The sequence below is a fragment of the Canis aureus genome, chromosome 4, assembly GCF_053574225.1.
Source record: "Canis aureus isolate CA01 chromosome 4, VMU_Caureus_v.1.0, whole genome shotgun sequence".
Taxonomy (NCBI): domain Eukaryota; kingdom Metazoa; phylum Chordata; class Mammalia; order Carnivora; family Canidae; genus Canis; species Canis aureus.
The window spans coordinates 63,837,693-63,860,112 of record NC_135614.1 but is presented as its reverse complement, the minus strand read 5'-3'; the positions used below and the strand labels follow the sequence as shown (position 1 = coordinate 63,860,112).

Sequence of the window (22,420 nt, the reverse complement as noted above, 5' to 3'; positions counted from 1 at the left end):
CAAATAAATGAAAGAAAGAAAGAAAGAAAAAAGAAGGAAGGAAGGAAGGAAGGAAGGAAGGAAGGAAGGAAGGAAGGAAGGAAGGAAGGAAAGAAAGGAAGGAAGGAAGAAATCTGTGCCTATGTTTTTTGGCCCAACACCCTCAGTGACCATAGGCTTGGTGGAGCTTCTCAGGGCTGCAACCTCTGCTACCGCCATGGCAGAGTTGCGCTTAAATGAGCACAATCAAAATGAAGTTACTAAGTACATGCATTTTGCTTGTTCAAAAAGAGGCTTAAGACTCAAAAGTATAGATTCCTGCCTTCAAGACGTCAAGCAAAGCAGGCTGGTAGAGGAGACCTTCACTGTAGAAGAGGTCTCCAAGGTCCTGAGAGGGCTGCCCGCTGTGGTCTACAGCAAGGTGGAGTTTGAGCTCATAAACACAGCTCATACCAGTGTGTTACTTCTGCAGCAGCTTTTCTCACAAGCTGAGAAGGTACCTCAAGCTACAGACAGGTATCTCTGAACTTGAAAACAGAATTATTAGAACAAGTTGCAGAATTTACATCTTCAAATAGAACACCCATCATAGATATCACGAAGCCGAAACTTGCACCACTTAACGAGAGTAAAACAACAGAACTTCTGAACAAGGAAATTTTAAGATTTCAAGGAGAATGAGAAATTGAAGTCACAGCTGAAGGCCACTGAAATATAGGCAACACATGCATTAGATGAGAAGTCAAAGCTAGAAGGGGAACTGCAGGATCTACAGCTTGACCAAGGAAATAACAAGGATTTTATAAAGGCCCAAGACTTGAATGATTGGAAAACACATTTGTTGCTTTAAAGAGTGAATTTCAGAAGACACTTAATGACAAGACAGAAAACCAGAAGTCCCTGGAGGAGAATCTAGCAATGGCCAAGCATGACCTACTCAGGGTTCAGGAGCAGCTGGGGATGGCTAAAAAAGAATTAGAAGAGAAATTCCAACAACAACAGCTTATTGAAACATGAAAGAGATTCACACCAAGAAAAATGAACAAATCAAAGATCTGAGATGACTGGCCAAATACAAACCTGAAGATTAAAACCTGAAGATTTCTTCTGGAAGCTGACACTGTGAAAGTATGAACTATTTCTTACCTCCATATTTCTTACCTTACCTCTTATTTCTTACCTAGCATATATGTGAAGCAATTTGTCATATTCCCTCTCCCTCTCCTTATTTTTTAATTGAGAAAAGGGGAACCTGCTGACTGATTTTGTCCAGTCATCCCAAACTCCTTTGCTGAGAGCTTTAGAGTTCTAGTTCCAATGCAGTAAGAATTCTTTATGGTACAGAAGAGGTGTTTAGAGTGGGAAGAAGAGTTTTATCCTTTTGCATTAGTATAAAGAGTACACCATTTCAATAAATGTTAAAGTAAAAAAAAATATCTATGCCTAACTTGAAGTCCAGAAGATTTTCTTTATACTTTCTTCCTGTAGGTTTATACTTCTAAATTTTATGCTTGGGCATAGGATTCATGTAGAGTTAATTTTGTGGGGTGTTATGTAAATGAGTATGAAATAAAGGTTTAGATTCATTTTTTCCCAAATGGATATCCAGTTTTTCAGCACTAGTGTTTAGAAAGATTTTCCTTCCCCCCATTTAATTACTTTGGCATATGAATATTAATTGGACCTATATATATATACATATGATATATATAATATATATATTAGAATCAATTGACCAGTGGACCAATATATATATTGTTCCCATATATTTATATGAATCAATTTGTGCATTTCTTCCAAAACACTTGCAAGGATTTTGATTGAGAATAGGTTGACTATATGGATCAATATGGGAAGAACTGACCTTTGTAACAAAACAGTCTTCCAATCAGTCAGCATAATTCTCCAATTATTTAGGTCTTACTTAGATTTTCCTACCCATGTTTGTAACAGTATACAGGTTTTGCACATATTTTGTTAGATATACTACTAAAATTTTCTATTTTGATGCCATAAAATCAAATATTTGAAATTTTGCTTTCAAAATGTTATTGCTAATATATATAAATGCAATTAACCTTCGTATATTAACCTTGTTTCTAAAGACCTTGCTAATTTTCCTTCAGGTCTGGTAAGTATAGATTCCTTAGTATTTCTACACATTCAATCATGTCATAGGAGAATAAAAACAGTTTTTCTTCTCTTTTTTCCATTGTGTATACCTCTTCCTTTATTTTCTTGCCTTTTTGCACTGGTTAAGCTTTTCAATAAAATGATAATAGAAGTGGTGAAAGTGAACAGCCTAGCTTCATTCTCTACCTTAGTAATAAATTTTTTAAATATAATTATTGTATATTTTCATAGAATTTACCTTCCATTCATAGTTTGCTGGATAATTTTATCATAAATGAATGCTAAACTTTGTCAAATATTTCTTCTGCATCTATTGAAATAATTATATTGTTTTTATGTTTTATTATTCATATGGTAAATAACACTTATTGATTTTCTTATGTTAAACCAACATTTTTCTAAGATAAACTCCACATGGCCATGGTGTATTGCCCTTTTCAGAAATAACTGGATTCAATTTGCTAATATTGTATTATGGATTTTTACATCTATGTTCATGAGAGATATTTGCCTTTCAGTTTTCATTTTTTGTAATTCTTTGGTTTTGGAATCAAGGTAATGCTGGCCACATAAAATAAGGTGGGAGTTATTGCCTTCTACTCCATTTTCTGAAAGAGTTGGTATGATTGGTATTATCTCATCCTCAAATATTTCGTAGAATTCGCCCGTAAGTCCACCTGGTACTAGAGTTTTCTTTGTAGAAAGAAATTTACTTACTCAATTTCTTTACTAGATTTAGGGATATGCACATTTGAAAGTTGTTTTAATTTCTGTAGTATCTGTGGTGCTATTCTCTCTTTCATTCCTGATATTTGCAAGTTGTCCCTTCCTCCTTTTCCTTGATCAAACCTCCTAGCTAGAGGTTTGCCAATTTTGCTTATGTTTCCAAACATCCAGTTCTTGGTTTGATTTTTCTCTATTAGTTGTCCATATTCTCTATCTTCAATAACCTCTTTTATTCTAAATTACCTTTCACATGTTCTTGTTTTTCTAGCTTCATAAGATGGAAATTTAGATAATTGATTTTCAATGTTTCTTCACTTTAATATGAACACTATTAACCTTTAAATGTCTCCTAGCATTGTTCTAGCAGCATCCAACAAAATTTTACATCCTAAGCCTTTGTTTTCATTAAGTTAAAATGTTTTTAGTTTCCCTATTGATTTCTTCCTTTTGATTGTTATTTTCTGAAGTGTTTATTAATTTCCAAATACTTAAGAATTTTCCAGACAATATTTTATCATTAATTTCTAGTTTAATTCTGTTGTGGTCAAAAACATACTCTATGATTTTTATTTCAATAATTTTAAAATTATTTATACCTATTTTATGTTCCGGCACATGGTCTTATGGGACATTCCAAGTATGCTTGAAAACCATAAACAATCTCCTAATGTTGTGTGGAGATGTGGAGTATTCTATAAAAGTCTAATAGTTGGGTACAAAACTATATGTCAATGACTACAGGAAAACTGGGAAATTCACAAATATGTGGAAATTAAACAACATGCTCCCAGACAACCAATGGGTCAAAGAAGAAATTGAAAGAGAAATAAAAAAAATATCCAGAAACAACAATGCAAACACAGTATACCAAAATATATGAGATGCAGAAAAAACAGTTCTAGGGAAAGCATATAACAATAAATGCCTATATTAAGAAAAAAGAAAGCCCTCAAATATACAGCCCAACATTACACTTCAAGGAACCAGAAAAAGAACAAACTACCCAAAGTTAGCAAAAGGAAGAAAATAACAACATTAGAACAGAAATAAATAAAATAGAAACTAGGACAATAGAAAAGATCAATAAACTGAGAATGAGTTTTGCAAAAAATAAATAAAATTGACAAACCTTTATATAGACTAAGAAAAAAAAAGAGAGAAAACTCAAATAAAATTATAAATGAAAGAGGATATATTACAAATGATGCCACAGAAATAAGAAGGCTTAAGAAATTACACTTGACCCTTGAATAATGTGGAGGTTAAAAACAGAGCACCAACCCCCTATGCAATAGAACATTCATGTACAACTTTTGACTACCCAAAAATTTAACTAATAGCTTAGTGTTGAACAGAGCCTTACTGATAACATTAACAGTCATTAACACATATTTTGTATGTTATATGTATTATACACTGTATCCTTACAATAAAATGAGTTAGAGAAAAGAAAATATTATTTTTTTAAAGATTTTATTTATTTATTCATGAGACACACACACACACACACACACAGAGATGCATAGACACAGGCAGAGGGAGAAGCAGGTTCCATGCAGGGAGCCTGACGCAGGACTCGATCCCAGGTCTCCAGGATCACACCCCCGGCCGCAGGCGGCGCCAAACCGCTGCTCCACCGGGGCTGCCCAAAAGAAAATATTATTAAGAAATCAGAAAGAAGAAAAAACATATTTACAATACTGTGCTGTTTAAAATCCAGTAAGTGGACCCTTGCACTTCAAACCCATGTTGTTCAAGCATCAACTGTACTATGAAAAATCATATGCCAAACAAGTTGGATATCTAAAATAAATAGATACATTCCTAGGAACATACCACCTACCAAAGCTGAATCATGAAAAAGTAGAATATCCGAACAGACCAGAAACAAGTAAGGAGATTAAAATAGTAATCAAAAACTTCGCAACAAAGAAAAGCTCAGGACCAAATAAAAAAACTCACTGGATAATCCTACCAAACATATAAAGAATTAATACTAATCTTCACAAACTCTTTCAAAAAATTGAAGAGGAGAGATTACTTTTAAACTCATTTTACAAGACCAGTATTATCTTTACACCAAAACTGAATAAGGACACTACAAGAAAAGAAAATTACAGCCAATATTCCAGATAAACATGATGAAAAAAATTTCAACAAAATAATAACAAACTAAATTCAACAATATGTTAAAAAGTCATACATCATGAATAAGTGGGATTTATCTGTAAGATGCAAGAATGGTTCCACATATGCAAATCAATAAACATGATACACCACATTAACAAAAAAGGGAGAAAATCATGTGATCATCTTAATAGATGCAAAAAAAGCATTTGTCAAAATACCACATTCATACATGACAAAAACTCACAAAAGATTAGGTATGGAAGGAATGTACCTCAATATAATAAAGGTCACATATGACAAGCCCACAGTTAACGTCATACACAATGGTAAAAAGCTAAAAGCTTTCCTCCAGGATCAAGAAGAAGACAAATACGCCTATTTTCACCACTTTATTCAATATACTACTGGAAGTCCTAGCCAGAGCAATTAGGCAAGAAAAAAATATGTAAAAGTCATCCAAATTGGAAAGGAAGAAGTAAACTATCTCTTTTGGCAGATGACATGATCTTACACATAGAAAACCCTAACAACTCCACAAAAGTTATCAGAACTAACAAACAAGGGACACCTGGGTGGCTCAGCGGTTGAGCCTCTGCCTTCAGCCCAGGCTGTGATCCTGGAGTCCTGGAATCAAGTCCCACATCGGGCTCCCTGCATGGAGCCTGCTTCTCCCTCTGCCTGTGTCTCTGCCTCTCTCTGTGTGTCCCTCATGAATAAATAAATAAAATCTAAAAAAAAAAAAAAAGAACGAACCAACAAAATTAGCTTACAAAATAAACGTACAAAAATCAGTTGCATTAAAAAAAAAAATCAGTTGCATTTCTATACACCAACAGTGAACTATCTGAAAAAAATTAAGAAAACAATCACATTTACAATAGCATCAAAGAGAATAAAATACCTAGGAATAAATTTAACCCAGAAGACGGGAGATATGCACATTGAAAATCTTATGACACTGATGAAAGAAACTGAAGAAGAGACAAAGAAATGGAATGATGCCCTATGTTAATGGACTGAAAGAATCAATACCGCTAAAATGTCCATGCTACCTATCCAAAGCAATCTACAGATTTGACCTAATCCCTACCAAACCTCTAATGGCATGTTATACAGAAATGGAAAAAAAATCCTAAAATCTGTATGGAACCACAGGAGACCCTGGATAACCAAAGAAATCTTGAGAACAAAGCAAAGCCAGAGGTGTCACACTTCCTATTGTTTAAACTACCATGAAATCTTACCTCTGTTTCTTCAACTTAGTGAAACTGACCTACTTTTGGGGGATCTCCTCCCTGCACAGTGATCCAGAAAGTACCTCCAGGCAGAAAATCACAGATATCAGACATACTGTTTTTCTTTTCTTAGACATCAAATTTTGCACTAAAAACAGATATTTCATATGCCTGCTCAACTTTCTAATTGTTTACAGCAAAATATGAATATCATAAATTATAGAGTTAGAACCTGGGTGAAACTTTTGGCAGCTTACTCCTAAAGAGGCAATCACTCTGGGGTTCTGACTGGGTCAGTCAGTGGAGCATGTGACTCTTGATCTCAGGATTATAAAGTCGAGCCCCATGTTGGGTATAGAGATTATTTAAAAATTTTATAATATTGAAAAGAAAAAGAGGCATTCACTCTTGGGGTTACACAAATGCAAGACCAGAATCTTAAAACTTTCACCCTAGGCATCTCACTTGCCTAACCCTAGCTCCAATCTCAATAAATAAAATCATAAAACAAAGTAGAAATTATAGAAAATACTTGTAATATATGTGACAAGCCAAAGAATGATATCTGTTATATTTAAGGCTCTTACAAATACAAAATATAGAAGATATAAAAATAGTTAAATAGTGAAAAAAAAGGAAGTGAAGCCACTATTATTTCATCATGGTCAGAAATAAAATCTGTGTATTTAAATCTTTTATAATTTATGCCAATATAATCTTCAAGAAATATTACACCAATTTAAAATCTCATTGGCCGGAATATTACTCAGCTATTAGAAATGACAAATACCCACCATTTGCTTCAACGTGGATGGAACTGGAGGGTATTATGCTGAGTGAAGTAAGTCAGTCGGAGAAGGACAAACATATATGTTCTCATTCATTTGGGGAATATAAATAATAGTGAAAGGGAATATAAGGGAAGGGAGAAGAAATGTGTGGGAAATATCAGAAAGGGAGACAGAACGTAAAGACTGCTAACTCTGGGAAACGAACTAGGGGTGGTAGAAGGGGAGGAGGGCGGGGGGTGGAAGTGAATGGGTGACGGGCACTGGGTGTTATTCTGTATGTTAGTAAATTGAACACCAATAAAAAATAAATTAAAAAAATAATAAATAAAATAAAATAAAATAAAATAAAATAAAATAAAATCTCATTGGCCATATTTGAAAGTTCCCAATTCTCAACCCTCCACTTCACTAAAGACAAGAGTGTGCACTGTGCTTGAGCAAAATGATAATAATTTGGAATTGCTCCTTTGGTGAGTTAGTACAAGAACTGACAATGGATGTGAAAAAATCCATCTGAAAGTTGTCTACAAATTTTCAGTAGCACCATTTTGAGCAATTTTATCACTTCTTCCGGCTGCTAAGTTGTAGGAGCATAGGCAAACATTTGAGTTGATTAAAGGTTTAATGAATAGATGGGTATCAGCAGGACAAGAAGGCACTATTATTAAGAATGTTGCCCAGGAGAGAGTTTTAAGTCAGAAATCACCTTGAATAAGGTCCAGTGCATAATAAAACTTTTTTTCCCAGAGAAATTTAGCTACATAAGACATATAAATAGAACTCAATATCAAAGACAACTTATGCTAGTGTTTAGAAGCGATAAGACAGTGCTGTTCTTTCATACTTGTCTCAAGTTTCAGTGATGTAATGGCAACTGTTATCATATAATCAAATATTTCATCAAATCTTTGCAAAGCAAAACTGGTTCATTGCTATGGAGTCATCACTTGGATTCTGGTTGTTACATTTAGTTAATAAAGAAATAAATAGCTGAACTCTGTTTGCCTTTTATATCCCATTCTCTTTGCCAAATACGCAAAGCTTAGGGAGGGTCACTTCAGCACAAACTTGCAAATTTCCAGAATAAGTGCTGATTCTGTAATCTCTTATTGTGTAATAAGACTCTGGAGAACTACCTTCTGAGAGTTAAGACTGCTTCTCTCAGCAAAACTTGCCATTTGCTATTGCAAAATATAGCTGAAGACAACTCATAATTTTGGGGTACATAATTAGGGAAACTTTCAAAATAATCTTCCTGAAAAAGATGATAGACTCATGATCCACCCGTACCTACACCTCAGTTCCTTTATTAAAAAAAAAAAAGTCGAATCACTTCTAGATGTAGAAAATTATCTTTTTAGGACACAGGCCAGGTGCCACATCAGACTTCCTGCTGGGAGGGGGAGGGAGTCTGCTTCTCTCTCTCATTCTCTCTCTCTCTCTGCCCTCCTCCCCGCCCCCCGCTCATTCTCTCTCCCTCTCTCAAATAAATAAATAAATAAAATCTTTAATAATAATAATTTAAAAAGACACAGCCCAGGTGTTCTTCCTCTAATACAAAAACCAATCCTTGAAGAAGTTGCTCTCTGCTCCATCCCATCTTAGTTCTTTCTTTGGCATCCTTCACCACTTACACCTCAGATAAAATTAGAGATGTCTCTAAGGGCTGTTCACACTCCTGGTTTAATTAACTGTTCTACAGAGGAAAAAATAAGTCTTGTCTTTTATTACCCTAAGAGAGTATACCTCCTTGTTGGCAATAAACACAATTCTTTTAATCATTTAGGGGCATTCCTATTTGCCTTCTAGTTGCAATACAACAAACTGCATTGAACTAAAACCAAGAGTAAAACTGCAACTTGGATTGGACTCTTCCATACTCCTGATGTTTTCCTCCAATTCCAGAGTAGTTCAGGCTAGGAAGTGTTTGCTAAAGCTGATGAAAGCAAGAAGAGGTACTAGATAATGACTAAATTTTCTTGTCCCCAGGCTATGAGCTCCCTGTGGATAGCATAATGTCATAGTTTGTGAGAAGGATTTTCCCAGTGGATGATATGCAAGAGGGGATTTGTGAAGGAACTTGTGCTTAAATGGATGATTAACCCAGGTATTTGTGTTATATGTTACTGTGTAACAAACCACCCAAAAACATGGAGATCTAAAGTAACAGCCATCTATTTGTTCATGATTCTGCAAACTAGGGCTGATCACAGCAATGCTTTTGATGTTGTCATTGTTGCTGGATTCATCTAGAATCTCTCACTCTCTCTCATGAATTTGTGATTTGTCTGGTGGACTGAAGGATTGAATGATACTATAAAACCCCAGACCTCACTTATGTCTCTGGAGCTTCTTTTATCAGTGAATCTCCATAGATTCTAAACGTTTCTTGCAATCGTAACTTTTCCTCTTTCCCTTCTTCCCTAGTTTAATTTAGGAGAACTCTCTCAGCCGGGATATCTTTCTTTCTTGAATACTCTCAAATGAGCCTGTGCATTGTCCCCCCTCTCCCCGTTGCCTACATTATAGCTTCATTGCAACTGCCTTTTAGCTTCTCTACATCCTCACCCCCCACTCATCCTACGCCTACTTCAGACTCCATCCACACCTCTATTGCTAACACATAGATTAGTCTGTCAGTTGCTGATAAGCAAAGTCTTCTTGTTCATGGTTTCATTCCCAGTATCTGGCACGGTGCCTGGAACAGAATAAGTGGTCAATATGTACTTGTTGAGGATGACTAAATAACAAAATCATGAATTGAAAGCAAAAATAAAAACTGCATTCCACCCCACTGGAATTTCCACAAATAAATAACATAAGCCATTCAAGGGAATATAAAGTCTAGGGGTTAGAATGATGAGTCATTACAGTGAGATAATGCCAGTATTTGATAAATCCATTGCTTCATAAGCATGACATTCGACTAAAGTAAGTTTTTCTCAAGAAAAACAGAATCAATGCAGAATAAAATATTTAAGAGAGATATGAAGTAATAATATCAGGGTGCTATTTTTCACCAGTTCTAAGTATATGAAACACCTAATAAAATCATTTTAGGCCGAAGAGATCTTTTATTATCTAAGTTTATTTTAACCATTTATGTGATCACAAGAGTCTTTAATTCCTATTTTCTGGGAATTACAATGTATAAAGTAATGAATGGAACAATATGCTTAGTAGAACAAGGGAAAATAAATGGTTACTGTTCAATCTCTTAGTCTCTAAACCCACAAATTCGTCACAGAACTCCATGTTTTATACTTGCAACTCTAAACCAGAGACATCTTTACCCATCTGGCTAACTTCTGTTCTTCAAAATTCAGTTAACCTGTTATCAATTCCAAGAAGCATTCCAGAAATCACTCTAACTGCATTAGGTGACATCCCACATGCTCCCCTAGTACACCGTATCCCCTTCTGTATAGTGACACATCATCAAAATTATATGATTGCCCACCCATTAGACTACAACCTCCTTGAGTTTGAGGAAAGTAGATACTAAACAAATGTTTGTGGGGGAAAAAATGGATTAGAGGAGGAATTAACCACTATACACTGCATTAGGACACTGATAATCCTCAAACAAAACTGGAAGGATGTCTGAGAATCACCACTTTCATTCATCTTATTTGAGGCAGGACAGTATCTAAATGTGTCTGAATATTTTTCTGCATTTTTCCATCAGCAATCATGGCCTATGATTCTATATTCTTAATAAGTGACTGCATTAAGGGAGAGGAAGAACAAGGATATGGGGAATAAGAGGAGTGGGGAGTCTCAAAAGGAATCATTTCCTCCTAAGTAAAACTGCTTCCAAATTTTATCAATGATAATAAATTAATGTTTATTTATTTAGATTTTCCATAACATACACTGTGCTAAGGATATCCTAGTATTACTTCTTTTCTTTCTCACAACATGCCTATGTGATGGGACTACCTGAAAAAAAAAGATGTTCAGTCATATAACCGGGAAGGAACAGAAGCTTGGATCAACTTCAGTTCTGGTTGATTCCATAAGCTCATATTAAATTTCAACCACTACATTATATGGCTCCAGTGTCACTGAAACATTCCAGCAAGGAAGCTCCCTTGTCTTCATGCTAGAGTCTGTCCTCTGAATCTAGCAATGACAACTATAAAAGTACTTTCAAAAGATTAGGGTTATTATTCTATTATTTCCTAATAGTATTTTTTATAACAAACACATCCTCAGACTTTGAATTCTCTTTGAGAAAAAGTAAATTTCCCTGCTGACATTTTACTCAATATCCATTTTAGAAAGCAACACCAAACTGAAGTCAGAAGGCCATCAAACTGTCACTGTGTTATTGGTATTGCTGGACTAGAGAACATGTCCTGGAGTCAAGAGGCTACTCCCCCACGCTTTACTGAACTTACTTCCCAGTCCCTGGAAATTCTGAACATTTATGGAGTTCTGAACCTTCCCTTGGTCTACCCCTACCTCCCCATCTCCCCTTCACTCCCCAGAAGGAGTTTTTGCTATGTTTATTTGTTGGCCCTTTTCCCAAATAAAGGGAGCACCAGGGTCAGATACATATAATTTCCAGAGCCCAGTGCAAAATACAAATGTAGGGCCCTTTGCTCAAAATTAGAGAAAAGATGCTGTTAACAATAGTAACATATTAAACTCTTCTCTGTTCTGAGACCTCACTCTCTATTTGTTATGGGGCTTTTATTTACTACTTAAAGTCATTCTAAGAAAAATTAAAATATGAAATTATTAGCAATACCCAATATGTCATAGTGATCACTGCCAAATCACATCAGCTGGCAACCTGAATAAGATATTCTGAAATTTTGTTGAAAGCAAAGGATTAGAAATACCTGACTTGCAGTGGTGCCTGGGTAGCCCATTTAGTTAAGTATTTGCCTTCACCTCAGGTCATGATCCTGGGATCAAGACTCACATCCCTGCTCTGCAGGGAGCCTGCCTCTACTCTACTTTGGACTCCCTACTCTGCAGGGAGCCTGCCTCTACACTACTTTGGACTCCCTGCTCTGCAGGGAGCCTGCCTCTCCCTCTCCCTCTGCGCTCCCCCTGCTTGTGCTCTCTCTCTCTCACACACACACAAACAAAAAAATAATAAAATAAAATAAAATAAAATAATAAAATAAAATGAAATAGAAATACTTGACTACTTGACTTGCCAAATCTATTACATATACATTTATCATTCACTTTCTCACAACCAAGATTTATCAAATTATTGTTAATTATATCTGTTGCTCTTTCAGTTAGTGGTCTCTTGTATAAGATGATATGCCCAGGAAGAATGGAAAATCTGAATTATCATTCATTTCAGTACATTTTTCCAATATAATTTTAAAAATAAAATAGTTTTATTTTATATGCTTTAAATACATATTGTTATATGTTTGGAGCTACAAATTTATCATTTTTATCATATGACTTATGTAGAAACTCCCCATCATGTAACTTAATTAGCAAAGACAGTAATGGTTGTCAAGTCTTTGAGTTAAGTCAGACTTATCTTCTATTATTAAAAAAAACTGACTTTATTTTTGAGTTAAAATAAACATTTTAATGAGGATTCATTTAATGTAAATAAAATACTTAATAGGTTGCAAAATATAAAACCACGGAGAAACAAATTCACAGAGATTACATTAAAAGGTGGATTACTGAAAGTAATAAGATCAAGATTATTATGGTATAGGTCTAATGTAATAAATGTATATTACAATTTGTTATAATTTGTAATTTGTTATAAAAATACTATGCACTTTCTCATTTCTTAATTTGTAATAAAAGCAATATTTTGTGTGACTAATGTGTCAGTCATTATTTGAAGAATATTATATGTGTTTATGCATCAAACCTCAGCATTTGGCTATGAGGAATAATTAAATAAGAATTATTCATAAAAGTAAGGAATAGGGGTATCTGGGTGGCTCAGTCAGTGATGTGGCTGGGTCTTAATTTCAGCCCAGGTCATGATCTCAGTCTGGGATTGAGCCTCATGTTGGGCTCCATGCTTAGCAGGGAGTCTGCTGTAGGATTTTCTCTCTCCCTCTGCCTGTGCCCCTCCTCCACTCACACTCTTTCTTTTTCTCTCTCTAAAATAAATAAATAAAATCTTTAAAATAAGAAATAAATAAAATAAAAAATAATTCCAGTAATTTAATTATATATTTTCAAAACTTATGTATGTGTAATAAAAGAGAAAGCTATATATAGTACAGTCAAAAACTGTTAAGACAAGTAGATATATTTTTTTCTTAATAAAGGATGGAAAATATAGAATGAATATCATTTAAGGTTAATATATTAAATGAATATAAGTTGTTAAGATATTAAATGATATTCATTATTCCATAAGACGAAACAAGATAATTGACTACATGGAATAAATATTTTGTGATTTACCATATTAAGTAAAACACACTAAATCTGAAATAAGTCACATAAGATTTTTATCTCTGGATTTTAGTCAAGATATCTTAAGTATTTTGGCAGCCTTTTAGGTATTTAATTCACATTTAAATGAATCCTCATAATTAACATCTTTAGTTTTGGCTATTTATAGATACCTTTCCTGTCCAAGTAATATCACATCCTACACACGAAAACCAATAATAGTTCAAAAATAATTGCTTAGATTCCAGGATTCCCCATGGTAATGTATGTTCCACAAAAGTGCGGATCTTTGTTTTACTAACTGATATATCTCAAGTGTATAGAATATGCCTGACACTTAGTAGGCAGTCAAAAGGAGTGTACTTGTGATGAGTACCAGATGAATGGAAGTGTTGAAAACTAAATTGAACACCTGAAATTAGTATTTCACTGTATGTTAACTGAATTTTAAATAAAACTTTAAAAATTTTTGTTGAAAGAAGAAAGAATGTCTTTAAAAAATCAATTTGCTATTTCTATAGGATTAATTCTTAGCAGTGAGATCTTGGTTCCCAATAGTTATAATTTATTTGCATTTTAGGTTAATAGAAATAACTACATTTTTTAAAAGTTTGTACCAATCCATCTACAAAATTGTATCAATCTATATATAGTCCTTTCAGCAATGAATTTTCATTATAATAATTTTCCCACATCTTCATCAACATTTGGTATTTTCACTCATTTAAAATTTTTTCACCAATCCAATAAGAAAAAAGAAAGAGCATCTATTGTCAATTAAATTTGTTTTGTATTGCTTATTAATGATTGTCATTATCTTTATATATTAACTGTATTTTTCAGCAAATTTTCTTCATGTCATGTTCCATTTCTTAATGTTTTCAGAAGCAATCTTATTACTAAGGTTTTATATATTTATGTGCTACAAATCTTGTACTGCCTATATTTTCTGTCTTTTTATTTCATCTAAAATTTATTTTGTGATATATACATTTTAAATGCTGCAGTGTGAATGGTACTTCTCTACTCCCCTTTCCTTTCTCTCTACATTCCCTTCTCTTGGTTTACAGGACTGAATCTCTGGTTAGATGGAGAATACAGACAATGATTGTGTTGGAGTAAGTAATTCATCAAAACTATGTTACACAAGATTATTAGTATTATCAAGGGAAAGTTTTATCTTAGCTCTTTTCAGAACTTTAAGCATTTAAGACCTCCATCAGCAAAGCAGAACTGAACCTGAAATTACCTCACCCCGATTTCATCTACCCAACTCCACAGAGGAAAAAATGCAGGTGAAATTTATTGACTGGATGCTGGAAGGTTGCAGAAGGTAAAAAGAAAGTGAAAGAAATGAGGGGTATGTGATAAAGAACAGGGAAGTATAGCAGAATGAGGGGTGGTGTTCTTACTGTCCTAGGAGGAGACATATAGATGCTGATCAACTCTAGGTGTTGATTTTCTTTATAAGTTTAAGTGTGCTTGTTAAAAAACTTAAGGCTAACCACTAAGAGTTAGGACATATTATTTCCAAACCATTTGCAGGGAAAAAGGAACAAAGAGAACCAAGTCATATAAAAATCAGTAAAGAAAAAGAAACACCAAGAAAGCACGCAAAAGAAAACCATAAAATATAATTGCAACAATATATTCTAGTATATTAGTAACTGTGATAAATTGCTGTGGGTTAAATTCATGTATTAAAGGATAAAAGTTCTCATCCATCTCGAACATAGCCATATATCTTTTTCAGAGATCCAAGTATAATGAAACAATTCAGGAAGGTTAAAAAATAAAGAAAGGCAAAAAGGTATTTAAGACAAAAGCTAAATAGCAGATACAGTTTTCCATAATGGCTGCACCATTTGGCATTCCCACAAACAGTGTACAAGGGTTCCATTTTCTCACATCCTCGCCAACACTTGTTGTCTTTTGCTCTTTGATAATAGCCATCCAGACAGGTGTGAGGTGATCTCACTATGGTTTTTATTTTCATTTCTCTGATGATCAGTGACATTGAACATTTTTTCAAACAATTGTTGGCTATTTGTACGTCTTCTTTGGAGAAATGTCTGTTCAAGTCCTTAGCCCATTTTTAAATCAGGTTGTCAGTTTTTCTGCTATTCAGTTGTAAGAGTTCCTTGTATATTTTGGAGATTAATCCGTTATCAAATATGATTTACAAATATTTTCTTCCATTCCATACATTGCCTTTTCACTCTGATTGTTTCCTTTGCTAAAAAGTGTGTTAAGAGAGTATATTTCATGTTAAGTAGATCTCATATTAAGTAGGTCTATTCTTAGCACAATAATATAATTTTTAAAAGATGAATAGGTATAGTAACAATATGAGATAAAATAAATTCAGGATAAAAATGACAAATGAGTGACAAAGGTAGATATTTCATATTAATGAAATATAAAATATATTAAAACTATTAAAACTTCAGGGTCTCAGATATTTGTATTCCTGACAGCCCTTAATATTAAAATCTTATAAAAATACAAATAAAAATCGACTCAAAATCACAGAACTTTTTAACACATGTATATTTAAAAATTAATTCACTGGACGCCTGGGTGGCTCAGTGGTTGAGCGTCTGCCTTTGGCTCAGGGCATGATCCCGTGGTCCCGGGATCAAATTCCACATCAGACTTCCTGCATGGAGCCTGCTTCTCCCTCTGCCTCGGTCTCTGCCTCTGTCTCTGTGTCTCTCATGAATAAATAAATAAAATCTTTAAAAAAATTAATTCACAAGGGGCACCTGGGTGGCCCAGTCATTTAAGCATACAACTCTTGATTTCAGCTCAGGTCATGATCTCAAGGTCCTGGGATCAAGCCCGGGGTTGGTTCCATGCTTAGGAGGGAGACTGTTTCTCCTTCTGCCCCTCCCCCTGCTCATGCTCTCTCTCTTTCTCTCTCCCTCAATTAAATAAATAAAATATTTTTAAAAATTAATTCACAAATGACAATATAGAGAATTTGTGATACACAATTAAGTTGTTTAATCTATAAATTGTCATAGAACTTTGTTCGTTTTTTTGTTTTTATTATTGGAGTTCAGTTTGCCAACATATAGCATATCACCTGGTGTGTCATAGAACTTTGTACCCAACAAACAGAACATATGTTCTTTTCAAATACATGGAACAGTCACAAAAATTGGCCATGTATTAAAAAATAAAGGAAATGTTGATAAATTTCCAAAGCAGAGTCAAGCAACCATATTAACTGATTGTAATCCAATAACATGCTATTGAAATCCGATAAAATAAAATCCAATTAAAATTTAAAAGTTAGCATGAAAAGGACAGCAACTCAAAAGGTAACAACAAAAGGTCAGTAGCAGTTTCAAAGTATCAACCAGAAAAACCAAAGCCTCTAAATAACTTTTGGATTAGAGAAGAAATCAAATGGGGCATCTGGGTAGCTCAGTGGTTGAGTATCTGCCCTTGGCTCAGGTTGTGATCCTGGGGAAGAGAATAAGGCAGAGTAGATGAACATTTAATGAACATCTGCTACATAGCCACACCGGTACTCACGGAAAAAAAAATACACTTACTGGAAAAAAAACTGCTTATAACAAATGACTAAGCTTCCATCTCTGGAAGTTAAGCAAAACCCAGTAAACCAAAGAAAGAAGATAAAAATTAATAAAATTTAAACAAAAAATAGACGAAATGGACAATGACAAATATATTAGCAGAATTATCAATAAAATCAAAAGCTGATGTTTTTAAAAAGGCTAGAACAGTACATAAAATAAAGATTACTAAGTTTGAACAAGGAAAAAAGGAGAAAGAAGCAACCTAAGAACCAAAAAAGGACATAACTACAAATATAGAGACTTTTAAAACGCAAAAAAAAAAAAAAAAAAAATCTCTGTCCAACATAATATCAGTAAACTTGACAATTTGGCAGAAATTAATTTAGACTTAAGTCAGAATGTTAAAATGGAACATTTTTGTTTCAGTTTTGGTGGAGGTTCCAAAAGGCAAAAACTAAAAGAACAGATGCAAATACTCCTAATCGCCAAAGTGAGGTGCTAAATGACTTGTGCAGAGCCTGCAATTGATGTTCCTTACCTGTAGCCCATACAAGAGAGGCTTTGAAAGGGTTGAAATTGTTAGAAATTAAAAGAGTGTTGGCTCACTGGCAGCTCTCCTCCTACTCCATGGGTAAAAGTGTGTCTCCTGCAGCCTAGGACACACAGTGGACTGCTGCCTGACTCACCCTTGAAAATAGATTTGAGGTGCAAAACTGAAGAGTTACTGCTTTCTTGACAATGGTAGATTAAAGATGCATAATCCCTAAAGACCAAATGGGAAACCCGAAGTAGGAATGTCATGATGGAGTACTCCCAAAAGAGATCCTATCTGTATGAGTTTCCTAAAGCTGTTGTAACAAAGTATGATCAACTGGGTACTAAAAACAGAAACACGTTCTATCCCTGTTCTGGAGGCTAGATGTCTGAAATCAAGGTGTCAGCGGGACTGAGCTCCCTCTGAGCCTATGGAGAGTCTTTCCTGTCCTCTCAGCTCCTGGTGGTGGCCATCAATCCTTGGTGTTTCTTAACTTGCAGTTGCCTCCCTATAATTCCTGCTTCTGCCCTCACATAGTGCTCTCCCTGTGTGTCTATCTTCTCCTCTTATAAGGACACCAGTCATATTGGATTAGGGTCTGCCTTAATGAACTCATTTTAAGTGAATAACATTTGCAAAGATCTTATTTACAAATAAGGTCACATTCACAAGAGCCAAGAGTTGGAACTTCAACATATCTTTTTGGGAGAACACAATTCAGCCCACACCACCACCTAAAAGAGCATCTGCTGGGGAAAGAAACAGATTTAGCAGATTTACCCAGCTGAGGACAAGATGCTGCCTGAGTCAAGAGGGGTGTACTAGGGGGCCCTGCAGTGACATCTCTAAAATGCCTACAAAGCACACCAGGGCAAAGTTCCTCTAGCAGAGAAACTCAGTGCCAGATTGCCACTGTGTCCTGCAAATATGACTCTCCTGCCCCTATCCTTCCTCCACTTTGCAGGAGCCAAAACTACACAGAGAAATGGGAGCAGAGGAAGAGAGGAAGAAGGCAGAGGAACTAGAGAAGCCATCAGACCCTCCTTGGTCCTAAAGGCTGGCTGAGACAGGCCTAAGTTAGGGAGAAACCAAGCTTTAAGTTGGAGTGAGGCCCAGCATTTGTTTGTATTTTAATTATTACAACAGGCATGACATGTACATTCTGAAAATAAAACTGCCCTTGTAATTGAAGGGTAAAAGGTTTCTAAAGGGAAAATATGGGACCAGGGACAGTGAAGAACTAGACCCACAAATGGGTTTAGATGGGAATATGTGGAATGATAACGTTGGCTTTGATTATAAGCTATAAGTTCCAATTTTGAATATTCTGCCAACATATGCTATTTTACCAAATTGGCTCAAGAGAAAGTTGAGATCCTATAGAGCTTTATAATCCTAGAATAAAGTGAAAATGTTTCAAAAGAATTGGCTCATATATTACACTTTTTAAAAAAAATAGTTAAAAGCAAACTTTCAACTGTGGAAAAAAAAAAGCATTGAGATATATAACATAAAGACATACAGTGTTTTAAAATTCAAGATTGATTCAATGTGTAAACTCCCCAGTCTGTAGGCAGCACAGGATGACACTTAAACATAAATGGAGATTATACAGCCTTTGATTTCACAACCAGTAAAACACAAACTGTACAACCTTCCAATAATCCAGTTATTCAGTCAGCATATGAAGCCCAAATCTTACTAGTATGTTTATGAAAACAAATATAACCTCTGTTAAGATGGTTAGATAGGAAGATTAAAGACTTCTAGCCTAAGAGGCTTTGACAATCAAGTTTTATGTCTAGAAACAAACTGTGGAAATTCAGCATCTAATGACATGCAAAAATAGAAAAGGAAACTAGTTTGATGTCCACTAGAGAGCTGCTATGTAAAAACTCATTTCCTCACTTCCATTATAAAAAGTATAACATGGTTGAAATAAGTATAAAGAGCAGTGCATTCACATTGATACAAAAGTCTTGAGAAACTGCCAGTATTCATAACCTCTCTTGGATTTCTTAGTTCCCTACAGAATACTGAAGATCAATTCCAACGTTTTCCTCTAGATAGACTCAAGTTGGTAGCCTGGAACCTTATCAGAAGAGCCACGTGGCACCAAGATGTTTCCTAGAAGGGCTCTCATTTCCAAGTGGATGTATTTCATTGTAACCCAGGATCCATCAATGATTCAGAGTACTGTGGTTTCAAAATGATTAATATGTAAGAGTTGTAACAATATGAGTCATATGAAGGGGAAAAGGTATGAGGAAATAAAAACATCATAGGAAAGTACATCACAAATTTGTGAGCATGATTAGTCATGAATAAGAAAGTATATAGGGTGCATAACCCTGGTCATTCATTTTCTCCTCATCTGGAAAATGCAGATTACTAATTTCAGAAGATACATGTAATGAATCACAAATAAAAATCATCATGGGTTTTACTTTGCATTATTCACACAAAAGCCACGTTGAACTCCCAATATGAGCCAGGAATTGTGGTAGGTGCATAATTGAACATATAAATGAGTGGATAGATGTTGGGTAGGTAAGTAGATAGATAGACAGACAGATAATACTCCTGACCCTCAAAGATATCCTTCATCAGGAAAGTCATCAAACAAGTAAACATTTTTTACTGACTAAAAACCCAAAAAACAAAATCAAGTATTCAGGCTCAGAACATGGAATTTGGGAACTCCCCTGAGGAAATTTTTGTGCCCATTCCATTAAACTGGATTAGATTTTGATATATTTATAGCACTCAGTGTCCATTTTTTCTCCTGAAGCACAAGATAATATTAAGTTCTTAAGTTCCTCAGGGATAACTTATTGCAAATTTGTAATGTGAATTTAAAATACCCCCTTATCTTTTTCTTGCCTCTAAAATGGTGGGATACAGGGGGGAAAACACATCTTTTATGAAAGTTGTTTGGCATAGTTAAAATGACAAATTTTTAGGCAAATATATGTAATTTGTTAGGTGTGCAAAATCCTAGATTGCTGAATAAATAGCATGATAAATTATGTCTCCCTTATCAAAGCTGGCACATGGAACACTAATTTTCCCAAACTTAGGTGACCATGGCAACTAAGGTCATTTAGAGCAAGAACTGTATCTTTATTAAACATGACAAACCCTGCAGAATTTAGCACTTGCCTTGCTTATAGTAGGTACTTGGTAAATACTGGTTGCATTGAGTAGTCACAGCCCAACTGTATTGATCAAAGTGGTATTTCCCAGATTTTTTTAAAAACTAGTTTGGGCACCTAGGTGGCTCAGTGGTTGAGCGTTTGCCTTTGGCTCATGTCGTGATCCCAGGGTCCTGGGATCAAGTCCTGCATTGGGCTCCCTGCTCAGTGGGGAGCCTACTTCTTCCTCTGCCTATGTCTCTGCCTCTCTCTGTGTTTCTCATGAATAAATAAATAAAATTCTTAAAAAAAAAAAACTAGTTCTTCAGGGTTTCCATTTTTTTTTATTCATTGGTTTGTTCCTTTGTTAATATACTAATTTATTCAATCCACTGGGCAAGTACCTACTATACACAAAATGAAGTGTCATGCACTGTGAAGGAAACAAAGTCCAATCATACAGGAATCCTCAAGAAGTCCACAGTCCAATAACACATTTGTAGCATTTACATACATCAAATACAAGACACACCTCAATAACACATGGAAGATAGATAGACACCTGTACTGACTATATGTAGCTACTAACCATATGTGGCCACTGAGCATTTGAAATTTGGCTTGTACAGTAAGTGTAAAGTACACACTGGATTTTGAGGACAATATGAAAAAAACAATGTAAGATATTTCATTAAAGTGTTTTATATTGATTACATTTTGAAATTATAATATTTGGCATAAATAAAATATTAAAACTAAATAAAACATTTAATGTATTTAATTAAGTAAAGTATTAAAATAACTCAAACTTGGGGGCACCTGGGTGGCTCAGTGGTTGAGTGTCTGCTTTTGGCTCATCGCATAATCCCAGGGTCCTGGGATTGAGTCCCACATCAGACTCCCCGCTTCTGTCTTTGCCTCTCTCTCTGTGTCTCTCAAGAATAAACTAAAGATTTTAAAATAAAATCTTTAAAATAAAATAAAATTACTCAAACTTGTTTTTTTTAACATTTTAATGTGGCTACCAAAAAATGTAAAATTACATACATGATTCACATTATATTTCTGTTGGACAGTGCTTATACAGATAAGGGATTATAGATGTTTAGAAATCTTAGCAATTACTTTTAGCATTGAGGGAGTGGGGAGCAGAAGATCAAAGGAGACTTTGGAGGAGTCTAGCATTTGAGCTGAGCTACTTTCTCAAGCTTCGACTCATATGAGAAATGCAGGCAGAGGTTTCAGAAGGAACAAACTTGAATTTGACATCATCTATGACCACTGCAATTTGATCAAGATCTAGCTTTGTCCTACTTGAGGGGCTCCAGACTGATTTCAACATATATATTTCCCACTTTCCATATATTTATATGCTTTCCTATCTTCAGAGCACTCTCATTAAGTCACTTTTGACATTTGGTATTTATATATCACCATAGATACTATGGTATAGACTATTTCCTCCATCTTAAGGAGGAAAAAAAATTAGTAGATTATCGGTAAAACACTCAGGTCATAAGGCCAATAAGATTAAAAAGCAATATTCCTGAGTACTTTTCCTTAGGCTCTTCCTTTTTTTTTTTTTTAAAGATTTTATTTATTTATTTATTTATGAGAGACAGAGAGAGAGAGAGGTGGGGGGCAGAGACACAGGCAGAGGGAGAAGCAGGCTCCACACAGAAGCCCGACATGGGACTTGATCCCGGGACTCCAGGATCATGCTCTGGACCAAAGGCAGGCACTAAGCCACTGAGCCACCCAGGGATTCCCAGGCTCTTTCTGTATATACCATACTGCCTCCCTC

General features: G+C 34.9%; 1 long non-coding RNA gene and 1 pseudogene across 1 annotated transcript in view; one reads left to right on the top strand and one right to left on the bottom strand.

The window, feature by feature from the left end:
• The window catches only part of LOC144312875 (uncharacterized), a 118,773-nt gene that overhangs the window by 52,404 nt on the left and 43,949 nt on the right, over positions 1 to 22,420 (bottom strand). The window lies entirely within an intron of this gene.
• On the top strand, positions 197 to 1,070 carry LOC144311913 (leucine zipper transcription factor-like protein 1; annotated as a pseudogene).